At 35.3% G+C, this 16,043-nt stretch overlaps 1 long non-coding RNA gene across 1 annotated transcript; it reads right to left on the bottom strand.

Moving 5' to 3' along the window:
- Positions 1-12,911: 12,911 nt before the first annotated feature.
- LOC123536852 (uncharacterized) lies at positions 12,912-15,282 on the bottom strand. The gene is made up of 4 exons (XR_008367193.1): positions 15,127-15,282; positions 14,559-14,620; positions 13,892-13,952; positions 12,912-13,319 (listed from the first exon to the last, which is right to left on the bottom strand). It is a non-coding gene; the product is annotated as an uncharacterized LOC123536852 (long non-coding RNA).
- Positions 15,283-16,043: the final 761 nt, after the last annotated feature.

Raw genomic sequence — 16,043 nt, forward strand, 5'->3', positions numbered from 1 at the left:
CGGCGCCGCCTTATTCTGTTAACACTACGAAGTTCGTTATTTTTTTTTACTTCTACATTCCAAGTCATTATTGTGCATACCCTCTTCTGCTAAACTTTTAAATTGCCGCGACCATGACCTTTTTTCACCAGTGGTCATGTACATATGAAATAGCTATATATTTATATATGTATGTTGTTTTGTCACTAGAAGTAAGCATTTTTGTCTGTGATACCAGTATTATGTGATATTAGAATTTTTAACTTTTTATTGTCTTTCTTTGTCTGTTCTATGGTTTTATGTAATACTATTTAATTGTTCAGTCTTACTTTCTATTTATTTTTCCCTTTTTCCTGTTTTTTTTTTTTTTACTCTAACATAAAGAACAAAACTTAAACTTTTGTGTAACATGTAACAGTTTAATACATTTGTCTGTTTTTACTTTTCAGTTCATTGTACCATTCTTGTCTACAATTTAGCAGATTTAAACCACCTTGGAAGTGCATTTCCATGGTACTTCAGTAACCGGTCAATGTGGTATACCTTAGCATTGGAAGTTTTCTTTTGTTTAACTAGATATGTCAGATCATCGATACGTTTCTGAACAAGGAATGGTCCCTTCCATTTTGGTACTAATTTTGAGCAAACACCTGGTTTAGTCCTAGTATCATAGAGCCATACAGCTTGTCCTGGTTCAAGAATTCTAGCTTTTGATTTTACGTCATAATAGCGCTTACGATAATTTGCAGATGTCTGGAGGTTTTCTCTAGCAATATCATGAGCTACTTTTATTTTCTTTTTCAGATCAGTGATGTAGGGACCACCAGTAAGGTTGTTGGTTGACTCAGGATGACCAATCATTGCTGCCACTGGTAACATGACCTCATGACCAAAAACCATTCTGTTTGGTGATATTCCTGTGCTCGCATGTGGTGATGCACGATATGCCATTAACAACTGTGGAAGATACTGATCCCATAGATTTTGTTGCTTTGTGCAGAACGATGATAGCATGGTCTTAATGGTACGGTTAAAGCGCTCTACGACTGAATTTGCTTGACAGAGGTTCGGACTTTGGTTATACCTAGTAACTGGCACATTTCCTTAAATAGTTCTGACTCGAAATTTGAACCTTGATCAGTGAGGACAACAAGAGGTACACCAAATCGAGCTACAAAGTTACTTATGAAAGCCTCTGCTACGGTGGATGCTTCCATATTAGGTAAAGCTACTGCTTCAGTCCATTTTGTGAACACATCAGTTATCACTAGAATGTATCTATTGCCATTTGTTGTTGTTGGGAGTGGACCAGTTAAATCTATGGAAACTTTTTCCATAGCTGCATATACCGGATCCTGACCAAGTGGTGCGTGGGCCGGTTGTGCCTTTTTTCTAACCTGACAAATGTCACATTGTTTGCAGTAATCTTGTACGCAGTCTTTCATTGCTGGCCAATAGAACTGTTGCTGGATTCTTGCTAACATTTTCTCCGCACCTAAGTGACCAGCTGAAGGAATATTATGGTAATTGTACAGGACATCTGAACGCAGTTTGGTAGGAACAATCAGCTGGAGTACTAAATCCCCTGTTTGGTCAAACCATTGTCTGTAGAGCATATTTTTTTTCATTTGTAGCCGGTCCCATTGACGCCACAGAGTTTTTGCGACTGTTGAGTGTTTAGCTATATTGTTCCAGTCCGGACGTTCACCACCTTCAAGAGCAACATACAGAAGTCCAATATCATGATCTTCTAATTGATTCTTGCGTACAGTACTTGGTTCCCAGCCATCCAGAAGTAAAGGGTGTGGCTTCATGTCAATTTCAGCTGCCTGCTGTTTACTTCTAGTGATTGCGCAAATATTACCTTGTAGTTTATCAGTAGATTCTCTACTGGTAAGGGGAACAGGTTTTGCTATATCATGTTCTTGCTCATCAGGGTTTTGTTGGAGTTCAAGTTCATACTTTTCCTGTCTTGAACATGCTTTACATGGAATTCTGGATAATGCGTCTGAGTTTTGGTGTAATCTACCCGGCCGGTGTACCACTGTAAGATCATAACTTGATACTTGTTCCAACCATCTAGAAATTTGTCCGGTTGGGTTTTTCAGGTTGCGGAGCCAACTCACAGCGGCATTATCAGTGCGAAGTATTACATGGTGTCCAACTAAGTAAGGATGAAAGTGTTTCAGAGCCTTGACAACAGCCAACAGTTCTTTCCTGGTAATACAGTATTGAAGCTCGTGTTTAGACATTGTTTTACTCATGTAGGCAATCACACGTTCAGATCCTTCTTGTATCTGTGACAACACAGCCCCTACAGAATGATGAGAACTGTCCGTGTCTAATATATATGGTCCGCCAATTATTGGAAATGTAAGGACTGGGGCACTGGTCAACTTTTGTTTCAAATTTTCAAAGGCTGTTTGGCATTCGTCTGTCCAGATGAATTTCCTATTCTTTTCACAGAGTTTATATAGGGGTTTTGCAATTTCACTGTGATTTTCTATGAAACGTTTATAGTACGCAATCAACCCGCAAAAAGAGCGAACTTGTTTGGCTGACCTAGGTATTGGCCAATTAACAATGTCCTTGACTTTGTCAGAATCTGTACTTATACCTTTTTCAGATACCTGATGACCGAGAAAATTTACACATGTTTGCAGAAATACACATTTTGATGGTTTAAGCTTCAGTTTTGCATCTTTTAATCTCTTAAAGACCAATTCTAAGCGTTCAATGTTTTCGGCGACTGTCTTACTAGGAACAATTATATCGTCCATATACACTACGCATTTTGACCATTGGAGACCACGCATTACATCGCCCATTAGTCGGCAAAATGTTGCCGGTCCAATAGCCATACCGAAAGGCATACGAACAAACTGAAACAAACCCATACTGGATGCAAATGCAGTTTTCTCACGATCTTCAGGACGTATACCTATTTGCCAGTAGCCCGAAAATAAGTCCATACTACTATAGTAGGAATTTCCACTAAGGGCATCTAGGCATTCATCCATTCTTGGTAGTGGGTAAGAGTCTTTCTTAAGGGTTTCATTGACCTGGCGATAGTCCACACATATTCGAGCAGTTTTATCTTTCTTAGTCACTATTACCAGATTGCTGCACCAGGGACTCATTGAGGGCTCAATGACGCCTTTATCTAGCATTTTCTGAATTTCAGTTCTTTCAGTTTCACGTTTTGATAGTGGTAACCTTCTCATTTGTTGTTTAATAGGTTCAGTACCGGGTATAACCTCAATTTTGTGTTCAATTCTGTCTGTTAACCCTAAATCATTAGATGACTTAGCGAATATGTCCTGATACTTAAACAGTAATGTTTTTAAGGATTTCTTTTCAGATTCAAGGAGGCCTTTGGAGCTGCGATTATACAAGTCACTCAGGAAGTCCGGTAATTCTGATTCATTGTCAAAATTATTACTTAATGCTTCAGTTTTAATTTCAGAAGTTACCTGTGCACAGTGTTCGTGTTTTGTAACAGACATGTTAAAAGACTGGCATTTACCAAGCACAGTTTGAGGAAAAATATCAACTGGGTCTTCTTCACCATTTACAACATTTAGTTTAACTGAACTATTATCCCTGGTATTTACAATGCCTGGCAGAAGCTGAATTGCCTTATTTTGCTTAACAGGTTCAATTAAAGCCATTTGATCAAGATGTTCTTTGCTGGGAATTGTCACAGTTACCCATGCACTAGAGTTCCCTGGAATTGTAGTTTTCTCTTTCACAAGTACTCTACAAACCATAGAGTCTTTCCGCCCTAACCAACATGGAATTTTGTCCCCTTGTTTAGTTTGTAATGAATATTCTACATAATCAACCCCTTTAACATATTGTAACATAAAGTCTTGACCAAGAATTCCATCAGGTGCTATGTCACAAACAGTTACTGTGTGTGTATACTCAGTTTTTCCCATTTGAATTGAAATATTTGCTGTACCATAGACATTTATTTCAGAACCAGTAACATCTTTCATACGAATAGTTCCTTTCTGTAAAATTGGCCTAACTCTTGCTTCAATTTGTTCAAATATTCTATTAGCCAAAAGGGTTGTGGAAGAACCACTGTCTATAAGCATATCTACATTAACATTTGAAATTGTAACACCTGTATAAAACCCATTGTCCCATTTTTCAGTGTTTTTAAATGTTTTACCGACATAACTTGTTTTTATTTCATTTTCAGGAGTTTCAGGCCCATTGCTCGCCATCGACTGTGGGCCTACTGGGTCGACGGCCTGGTGTTTTCCTGGCTCTTCTGTGGCACAGTTGCTTGACCTTGGTTCTGAGAGTTGGGTTGTGGCACTTGGTTCTGTTGAGGAGGTCTCACTAGCCATCGTCTTTGTTGGTTTTGATTTGCCTGACGGAACCCATGTCTGTTGTAAGGGCAGTTTTTAATGAGATGGTCTGGAGACTGACATTGAAAGCATTGCTTTAGAGTACGATTACCTCGTCTGCTTCTGAGCTCATCTTGTGATTCTGAAAGCTTCTTAACACAGTCCTGGAGATGTTGGAGAGTCTGTGTCATCATTGATACTGATGGAATGTTTGCAGCCTCCTCCGAGTTTTGACCACTCCCGGTACCATTTACATTTCTCACCATTCTAGCTGTGGCATATTGTGACATGTTACCTGTTGGGAAGAAGACGCCTTCATACATTTCTATGATACCTACTGCTTGTTCAACACTGCGACATTGTTCTGTAAGACATTTAAATTTTATTTCAGCTGGAACAGACTTGTACAGTTGGTTAAGCGCAATCATTTCTTGGGCATCATGGGTCATGGATGGGTAAGCGCGCTGAGCTAAACGACGCAGATCATCTCCAAGCTTAGCAAAGGTTTCATTGGGACCTTTAAGTCGGGCTTCGAACCTTGTCATCCACATTGGTTGCTGTCTGGCTTTACCAAACCTTTGGCTAAGGTGATACACTATGTCTGAGTACCTCTCTCTCTCCGCACTATGAATTGTCATAGAAAAGTTCTGAGCTTCACCCCGCAGGCTGGCTAGAAGTGCTAATGCTCGCTCACGATCTGTCCACTGGCCAAGTTCAGCACATACTTCAAAATGACGCAAGTAAACTTCCCAGTCTTCCTCACCACTGAAGCACTGAGGTTTGATTGTTAAATGACCATTCTTTGGCTGTTGGCCCTCATAGTGACCTGGTTGATTTACTGGAAGACCTAAATACCTGATATTTGATCTGTTTGAGTGATTTCTGTTCTGAGGCACCGCTGGTTGTTCTCTCATAGCGGGTCTTTGTCGAGGTTGTGCTTGAGGTTCATAAAGATGTGGCACATCATCATCTGTGTCACTTTCCTCTGCATTCATCACTGAAGCTGGAGATGGAGGTTGTTCTTGTGGTTCTGGAGACTGAGCAGTACCACCTGCTTCTTCCTCATTTTGATTGTTTATATTGAAATTTACTTCACTGTCTGAATCAGCCATACTTATCAGCAAATAAATGAAAGATAATCAGTTGTGTTTGTTCTTCTTTTAGATTTTTTCTAAATTTGTTTTCTATAATTGTTTTAATGCTTACTTCTAGTAACAATACTATTTTTTGATTGATATATCTATATATCTATCTATTTATTGATCTTATTTCTGTTTATATATCTATTGCTATTGTTATTTATAGGCCCTGTGAAAAGCTCATACTGTGATACTGTTTTTCTTCTTTTATTATTTTTTTTTTAATTGTTTACTTTGTACTTCAAGTACTTTGATACTTTTGTTTACATTCTAAATGTTATGTCACTCTTTTGTAAGTAGTACGCGATAATCCTTTATTAGCCGTGTGGGTTCCTATAAGGTGATCCCACTGGTATGACACCACTTGTAACACCCGTAGGTGCTAAGTCAGTAATGGCAGGCGGAAGAAATTAAAGTCAACACAGTTTTAAGTTCATGGTTGTAATGAGCAATATAGATTGCTGGAAGTTTTTACTAACTTAATAACTGATTCAGTAGTCTTTAGCAATACATCACAGATTGGTAATTTTGATGTAAACGGCTCAAAATATCTATAAGCAGATGTTCATTACCACTTAAGCTACTTTTGAACCATGATAATTAACTGTACATCTCATTAAAATAAGTGTATTAAGTTATCAGGCATACAATAAGTCACGACTAAGTTTTACTAGTCGCGTAGCAGTTTACAAAGAGTAGTCTAGTTTCAATATATACTTTTTACGTAGGCGTGAAGGTTAAGGTTTTTCCAGTGACACACTTATATTTATAGAGAAAAAGTCTGGCAAGAAAAGTCTAACACCAATGAAAAAACGCGGTCTAAAAATGTTGACCAATGAAATGAGCCGTTACAGCCAGCATCTCTGGCAAATCTATCAGAATGCCGCCATCTTGAAAGACATCTCGCAGTTGAAATATCTTTAGTGATGAAATACATAAATGTAACCAGCTGAAAGTTATCTATCATTAAACAAATGGATGCTTTGGAATATAAGGAATTTATCCATGCAGATTAAGGTTGGTAGAACTGCTTATTTTATCAGATAGAGGGCGAAAGACATATGTCTTTCACGAATGAAGTGAGCGAAAGACATTTCAAAATATGGCGCTCTCTCAACTTTTGAGCAGAATCGATCTGAAAACAGCCTATAGCATATGCTACAGTAAAAGTTAAATTGACAGAATGATGGTAAAAACCTTACTTAAAAACCTTGAAATAATGATTACTTCAGATTTACTGTAGAATACTGTAAAGATTGCTGGAAAACTTAGCATTACAGACAACCGGAAGTGAAAGATTCCGCGTTAAATCTCAAAATATTCTTGAGAAAATCTGAAGAAATCATGCATATATCAGTCTAACATCAAACTAAAAGTGACTAAAATTTTACATAATGATAATGTGGCTATTGAACTAAACTGTTTTTCAAATGGAACTTGATTTCAAGAAGATTGACTAAGTCTTTCAGTTCTATCAATTGTCTATCGGAATGTCTATCAGTTCTGTCATATGTCTATCGGAATGCCTATCAGTTCTTTCAGTATTAGGATCTAGCTTTCTTGAGGCGTTAAAAGTTTATAATATAGAATTTCAGGTCTTATTGTATAATAAAAACACACATAGATATAAATAACAACTGAAGGTTGTTATATTATACACCTCCGCAGTATTCTGGGCAGCTAAATGCGTCTTGATGTTTTTTTGGGAATCCCCGAGTGCACCACTGCCAAAGAGCGTAAAATTGAAGACTGTAGGAAGAAAATATATGACTTTGTTTCCAGAACCCTTGAAATGCCAAACGCTTGTGACGACATCAGAATTGACAGGGCCCATCGTGTTGGTAGCTATAATCGTGATAAAACGCACCCAATAGTGGTAAGATTTACCTATTTTCAAAATTCAAAAAAAGCAGCGAGCTCGAGATATTCTAAAAGATCGACCGGGATATTCTTTACGCGTGAGTGACTAGCTCCCCCAAACCATCCAAGAGAAGAGGAATAAATTCATCCGGACTCTCGCCACAGCTAAGGCGAATGGGAAGACGGCCGTGCTTTTATATGACAAACTATTCATTAACGGTAAAAAGTTCACTGTGGACATAGTGGCAAGCGCAGGTTACAACACCAGTTAGGAGGATACCCAGAAACAGCTTTTTTTCTTATGGAACGTACAAAATATTAAATCCAAACTAAACGATTGTGAGTTTCTCAATTTTGTGTCCGATTTTGATATACTTTTATCCACTGAGACCTGGAATTCCGAAAGATGCAATATCTGTATAAACGGATTCGATTGTTTTGAATGTCCTAGATCGAAAATTAGTAAGAGAGCGAAACGGGATTACGGTGGGGGTTTGGTTTACTGATCGTGAGTTTTTTTTAATGCTTGAACACGGATATTCGAAGGTACAGTGAGCACGGTGACATATATTTGCTTGGTGACATAAATTCACGCAAAAGTAAGCAACCTGATTATGCATCTGACATAATTTGGACCGTTATGTTGTCATGTCGGATAATTGTAATCACGCTAATAGCTTACCAGTGCGGAAAAATAGTGATAAGCTCGTTAATAATTTTGGGTTAAAGCCCTGCTCCGCGGCTATTCAAATTCTATTGTGTGTATGCAACCCATGATTACAATAGGTAACAGTTAACGCCCACGCGCCACACTTTAGCACGCAAAACCACAGGTATTTTATATAGAATTTTATATAAAATAGACTCTATTTTGATAGGCGTCACTGTTCATAGTCGGGATTTTCATGCTTTTTCAGAGACAATTTAAGGTTAAAAGGTAGGACTGGAGCAGGTCTTTAAAACTGATAATTATATAACTCTTTGTAAAGAGAATAATTTGTATATTGTGAATGGTCGGCTCGAGGGCTCGAGTCAGGATATTGTACTTTCCATTCAGTATATAGAAATAAACCAGTAGCCAATACGGTTGATTATTTGATTACTAGCCATGAAAATGTTCAGTATATTTCTGATTTGTGTGTACTAGATATGACCAACTTTTCGGACCATTGTCCGTTAATATTTTCTATAAAATGTGATACATCTGTAATGACCCAAGTATAATTATAAAAAAAGCTGATAAATCTGATTCAGTAGTTATGAATAGAGAAGACTATGTAAAAGAAGTTCAACGGCAATTGGATAATGATCAATATTATGAGAAGGTACAAACTGACTTCTCACCTGCAGCTATTCAGAACGTTATCAAATGTGTCGAAGAAATTGAAAACATCGAACCTAACATTAGGAATGAATTTGATGTTTTTCCAGAAAATCTGAGGACCCCACAATTTTACATACTGCCAAAAATCCATAAAAGTTTCGCTGATAATCTACCTCTCGGATACCCTGGCCGACCTATTGTGTCTGCATATGATTCATGCACGAATCATATATCTAAATACGTTGACCATATTCTGCAACCATTTGTGCAGTCCCTGCCGTCGTATATAAAAGACACAAATGATTTTATTACAAAGCTTATACAGCATAAACTAAGCAACCATAAAACATTTCTAGTTACATTGGATGTTAATTCTTTGTATACAAATATCCCACACACTTAAGGTATAGAAGCATGCAAATATTTTTTGGAAAATAGTAACTATAATGGTAGATTGTCAGTGGACAGTGTATGTAAACTTATACAAACTGTATTAGAAAACAACTTCTTCAAGTTTAATGATGATAATTATCTACAAAAAACTGGGACAGCTATGGGTAGTCCCATGGCTCCATCTTTTGCTTCCTTATGCATGGGTAAACTTGAACAATCTTTTCTTAATTATTGTGAGTTGAAACCAGATGTTTGGTTTAGATTCTTGGATGATATTTTCATGCTCTGGAGTCATTCTTTAGATGAGCTTAAGAAAGGGGTACGTAGGATTTGGGCCAATTTTGGCCCCCACCAAAATGATGATAATATATGTGCCGTTTTTTACCAAAATGCATGTATTTTCCAAAAATAAACATTAAAATCTGCAAGGACAATTGTTTATGGAAAATCTAATGTTCACCTTATATGCTGTAGTGAAAGAAAGCATTAGCGTATCTTTGGGGTATACTTCAATAAGTTGGAAAAAACAAAATAATAAATGATAACTGTTACAAATGTTTGATTAAATATGAATGTAAACACATCAGGCTATTCAAACATACATAAGCCGGTAACAGAATTGTCATAGAAACGGTCTTAACTAAGGGAAATAACTCTTTGGAATCCTGAAACTAAAAATTTCTTAAAAAATCAATATTTTATTGTGTTAATTTTGTTAATGGTTCAAAGTATGATTTAAAATCATGCGCAGGGGTAGAATTCTTCGCCTAGTATATTATTGAGTATAAAATGTGTACTTTTACTGTTGGTTGCCATGGCAACAGGGCTAAAATTTATCATTTTTTAACTTTTTCCATGTTATAGTCTCAATATTTTGATGTTTGTACATTTAATGGACTTATCACTGTTACAACTGACATTTCATAATGCTCCTGTAAAGAAAGCAGAAAAGGGCCTTTCAGTTGCCATGGAAACGAGGCTAAAATTTAGCATTTTTTAACTTTTTGCATGTTATGACTTAAATATTTTGATGTCTGGATATTTAATGGACTTATCACTGTTACAACTGACATTTCATAATGCTCATGTAAAGAAAGCAGAAAAGAGCCTTTCAGTTGCCATGGCAACAAGGCTAAAATTTAGCATTTTTTAACTTTTTGCATGTTATGACTTAAATATTTTGATGTTTGGATATTTAATGGACTTATCACTGTTACAATTGACAGCTCATAATGCTCATGTAAAGAAAGCAGAAAAGAGCCTTTCAGTTGCCATGGTAACAGGTCATTTGGTAATCTGTTTAATAATGTTTCCTTAGGATAAGTAAGATTTCATTATTTGTTGTCACAACTTTTAAAATTATAAAGATAAATCTGTTAGCAGTAATGAAATGGATTTAATTAACTCACATTGTTTTGCATGCGAAAAAAAAGTATAAAAATATTTCATTGCCATGGCAACAAAAGTGAAAATGTATGTTTCAAAGGATAGAGTACGTTTACTGGAGGAAAATAAGTAGAGACTGCACAATTTCGAAGAGGGCCAATTTAAGAGCTGGTCTAATAGCAATGGCAACAGAAACTAGATTAGTGTCCATAGGAACAGGTGCCCCCACTCCTGCCACTGTAACATGGTTTAATGACTCGGGTTAAACAATTTTTAAGATGTTTGCAACACAAACTTTCAAGAACCTTATGTGTATTTTTCGCTTAATTGGCCATAACTCTGGCCTAGATGAGTAAAATCCTAAAGAGAACACTTCATAGGCTATAAAACAATCCTGTAATGTTTTATGATCCTAGGTCAAGTACATTTTAACATACATGTTTCACAAACTTTTTTTTGAGTAAGTCTGGACAAGAAGTCTGGTCTTGTGTAGTGAAATAATGACTGTAGGTAAATATCTTCGGAGCTAAGTGCGACAAAACATTAAAATGACAATTTTTTCCTAGGTCAGGGGCCATAACTCCTACAATACTGAATGAATCAGGACGCGAAACCCCAGGTGTACAACTGCACATGCTGACCAACATTCTTGTAAACTGGTGACTCTAGGTCAAATACTTTTGGAAATACGCGAGACACAAAATTAAAATGACCAATTTTTAACTAAGTCAGGGGCCATAACTCCTACATGACTGAATGAATCCGGATGCGAAACCCCAGATGCACAACTTCACATGCTGACCTATATTCCTGTAAACTTTGGTGACTCTAGGTCAAATCATTTTGGAGCTACGCACGACAACATTAAATGACCAATTTTGTACTAGGTCAGGGGCCATAACTCCTACATGACTAAATGAACCCAGACGCGAAATCCTAGGTGCACAATTGCACATGCTGACCAACATTCCTGTGAAGTTTTGTGACTCTACGTAAAATACTTTTGGAGCTAGGCACGACACAACACTAAAATGACCAATTTTTACAAAGTCAGGGGGCATAACTCCTACACGAGTGAATGAATCCGGACGCAAATCCCCAGGTGCACAACTACACATGCTGACCAACATTCCTGTAAAGTTTTGTGACTCTACGTCAAATACCTTTGGAACTAGGCGCGACACAACATTCTCGGAAGGACGGACGGACAAGAGCAAATCTATATGCCCCCACCACTAATGGGGGGGGGGGGCACAAAATTATATGTCTCCCATGATGGCCTGTCAGTGGTGACTGGGCATGTAACTTGCATTTATTTTCAGTATGGTTTGAATTTGAACTTTGACCTATTTGCCAAACACTATAGTGGTCATCTACTGAACACAGGCATTCATGCTATAATGCTGGATGATCATAATAAGTGAAAGTGTTCTCAAGCTTATATAACCTGAATCAGTTGTTTATCTAATTGTCAGTGACCTTTAACTTTTATCTACTGACCCAAAATTATTCATCTGTTATGATTTAAAGCCTGATGACCATGTGCAAAATTATCATTCAGTTTTCCATAATAAAATATTTCAGTCTTAGGGTCACTGTGATATTGACATTTCACTTACCAGTCCCTTAAAGAAAGAGATCATCTACTAAACTACAATGAATTTTGACAATCATAAACTAAAGCATTCTGCTATTTTTGATCAGTTACTGCTTTAATTCAGTCTTCTCCATATTTTGTGTGTAATCGTAAATTCCATTTATTGCCTTCCCTTTCAAGTTATTGAAGGCCAAACATGAGATATGACCAAATGCTAACTATTACTTTAGAAAATGAATGCAATGCATTTTCAGTTGTGTACACAACTGACATTAGAATTCATATAATTGTGATACTTGGCTATCTTATATGAAGTTAAAGAAAGGAAATATGGAGCTAGTTCCAATCATAATTATGCAGCTTTTTTTTCTCATAACAAATCACCATTCAAAAAATATATGCTTATCATATAGCTGCATCATACCTAATCAATATTATTGCCAGTAAGTATTTATTAATTTATATTTGTAAGGCCATACTATATTAATTGTTAGATTATCATCCACTCACACTATATTTATGCATCCCCTTAATATTTTTAGTTTCAAAGATCATCCATGGAATATTTCTATAGAGAATGTTATAAATTATTAACTTTCAGTTATTATTGCTTTTAATCAAATCCATTTGACAAAAATAACTATTATAATTATGTCATTTTTTCTCTTTAAAACCTCATTAAAGCAAAAATAAAATACCTGATCTGAAATCTTGTGAAGAAAATTTAATCTAGCAATTAATTTATGATGGCCCCAGATACAAGTTAGGAAAACTATACAATGTTATGTATATTCTGCTATTCCATGAACTTTTGAAAAGTAACTGCCTATCTTTTCATCAGTTTTGTTGCATTTATATTTTTTTTTCAAAAAGCAAGATATTTACACAGAAACAAAATTTATTACCATTTAACCTGACATATATTATATAACTACAAGCATTTTATATAAAATAATGATGTAGGAATGTGATAAATTAAACAGTTTTATAAATAATTAGTATTCATAAGTTATTAAAAACACTTGATTATCAAGAATTTAGAATTAGCATCCACACTGTAACTTAGTTTGAAATGTAACACTGGTAGTCTCTTTCAACACTGTAACTATTACCCCCATGTAAATGTTACAAACATGGATATTGCACTTTAACATAAACATTAGTCACTTCTCAGTAAATGTGTATTATGCAATTATTTATTCCAAGTCTGTAATTTCTGATGCTCCAGCATGCACCTCCAAATTCATTGTCCATGGCTGTTTTCAACCCAGATTGTACACCTAAAATGAAAGAAATAAAAATATCTTTCTGTTTAAAAAATTAAGTGTAAACATGTTGAAATGTAGAGGCAAATTACTAGAAAAGGATTTAGTGTCATGACTAAGTGAAACGAAATATTCAATCATTATTATTATAAGGTTAAAAAGAGAAATCAAACATTCAAAATACTTAAAAGTCCATAGAAAAACAGCTTAGTCTTTCAACATTTTGGGAAACTATATACTCTGGTCTATAATGTAATATAAAGCAACCTGATAAATTCTTAATATATCCTTTTGAAATGAAGTTTCTGAAATACTGAATTTTGTTATGACATATATTGAAATCTGTCTACTTTTGTCATAGTTGATAGAAAATTGATTCTGAATCTTAATGTGCAGAAACAAATATATACATGAACTATCTTCTCATCTCTATAAAAATAAAAATGCAAGGTACAATCTGTGTGTAAATCAGGGCATAATTAGTGTTTTGAAGTTTTATTTATCAGATCTTCCTTAATAGGTAATTAAATTCCTCAGTTACAGGTTTTGTAATTTTGTGAAAGGCTAGGAAAAGAGTTCTAAAATACCTTCTTATCATACTGGTTGTTTTGGGGGCATTCAATGCTTCAAGACACACAGACATACTCCCTGAAATAAAAAAAGTCAAATAATATTTTATGACATAACCAATATGAATAATTGTGTGATTCATCAATTAATTTAATTACAAGGGTCATATTCATAATGTTTCTCATATCTCTCTAACAAAATATTGAATATCTTAGATAAAAATAATCTTAGAAGTTTTATGAATATGACCTCAGGTTTATAGATATAAAGCCACAAAACTGATATAAAAGCAACTTTCTTAAATTAAAAGGTAATGTTCTGGCAGGTACATGTGTATGACTGGCATTCCACAGCAGCTGATCTTTCATTGTGTCATGAGAACAAGTAAGTCACACACCACAACTATATTTTGGGTCTCAGCTGATCTGGTGTTACTCTTGCATAAATATGACAAACATTTTCTTTTACTCTAGAAAATATAGGTCACAGAAATTTCATAAAGATCATGTGATACACTGAAACCCTGGATATACAGAATACAAAATAGTTATTTTAAAGTGTGTATGCTTTCAGTAGAAACAAAGTAGACACATGGTAAGAACTGTAGAGATTAACTTGGGAGGCCTATAATTATCATAAGAAAAAGTGTGTAAGGAAAAATTTACAGTTATCAAAAAGACATACCTTTTGACCACTGACCAGTTGAAGGTAACTAAATAATCATCTCTATATTCATACTATTATATCTGAAATATAATACAAAACAAACACTGATTAGTGCAAGACATCACAACATGTCAATATTATAATATTGATAATAAGAAACTACATTACAAGCCTTTATAATTTCAATCATATTCTGTTGACCTTGAAGCATTCTTTTATATCTCAAGGATTAATTGTCTCATTTGTGAAGGACACCAGAAAAATATTCCATATTTTAATCAATGAACAATGTCTCATTGCTTGTATTTGTCAAATTACTGCTTCATTAATTTCATATACAGTACATGTATTCAATGAGTACACACCATTCATCAGGCTGAATCAGAAAAATAATGCAAAATGTAAACACTTTCACTGTGTCAGTAGATTTTTTGTCTTCCTACTGAGAGTGTCACAGATAACATTAACAGTCTGCACCGTTGTGCCACTTGTGTGTCAATAATTCTGCTCCATTTCCATTGAAATAGAATTGAATGAATACTTCCCTAGTTATTTAACACAACAAAACAGCATTTAATCTACTTACCTTAAAAATTCAACGTAGAAGGGTAAAATGTTGTAATAATTCCTAGATAAACAATCTACTTTCGTTTTCACATGCACATGTTGACAGCGGCGCCACCTATAATATTGCCTGGCAACGAGCACCTGGCTTCAAGGGAGGTCACTCTTATATGTGAGAAAGGCCAGACAAATAATATCATTTTTTCCAAAATTCATTTATTAGCAACCCTTGCTTCATTTTCTGGTTAGGAAAATATTAAATAGAATTAACAAATGAAATAGCTGTTATAAATTGTTACTTGAAGCAAGGGTTGCTAATAAGCGAATTTTGAGTCTGAAATGGCCGAATTCAGCAATTTTAACGCGAAATGCCTGTACCTGTCGTATTTTAAATCCATTTTACATCAATACTGAGAATATGTTATAATTAAAAACGACACAGTTCGGTAGTTTAAAGTTTATTTTAGTGAAAACTGTCGATTTTCAACACTGTCATCGATCTTATCATTTTTCAAAAATTGGGGGCCATCTGCCTATATAAATCCTACGTACGCCTTTATCGAATTGTTAAATACAGTTCATCCAATGATTAAGTTCACATATAACATATCTGAATCTGAAGTATCATTTTTAGATGTAGATGTTAGTATAGATGATGAACATAACATCAGCACGAATGTACATGTCAAACCTACCAATATTCACCAGTATGTTGATTATAGTTCGTGCCATCCTAAAGCATGTAAGGATGGTATACCTTACAGTCAAGCTAACCGGTATCGCCGAATATGTTCTGATGAAAATCAATTTTTTGGTAATATCGAACAGCTTCGGCAACACTTCCTTGTTAGAAACTACCCAGAGTCTGTTATTAATACAGCATTTGAGAAAGTTATGTGTATGTCACAAGATGATGCACTTAGAGCCTCTGTAAAACAA

The sequence above is a fragment of the Mercenaria mercenaria genome, chromosome 2 (assembly GCF_021730395.1).
Source record: "Mercenaria mercenaria strain notata chromosome 2, MADL_Memer_1, whole genome shotgun sequence".
Taxonomy (NCBI): Eukaryota; Metazoa; Mollusca; class Bivalvia; order Venerida; family Veneridae; genus Mercenaria; species Mercenaria mercenaria.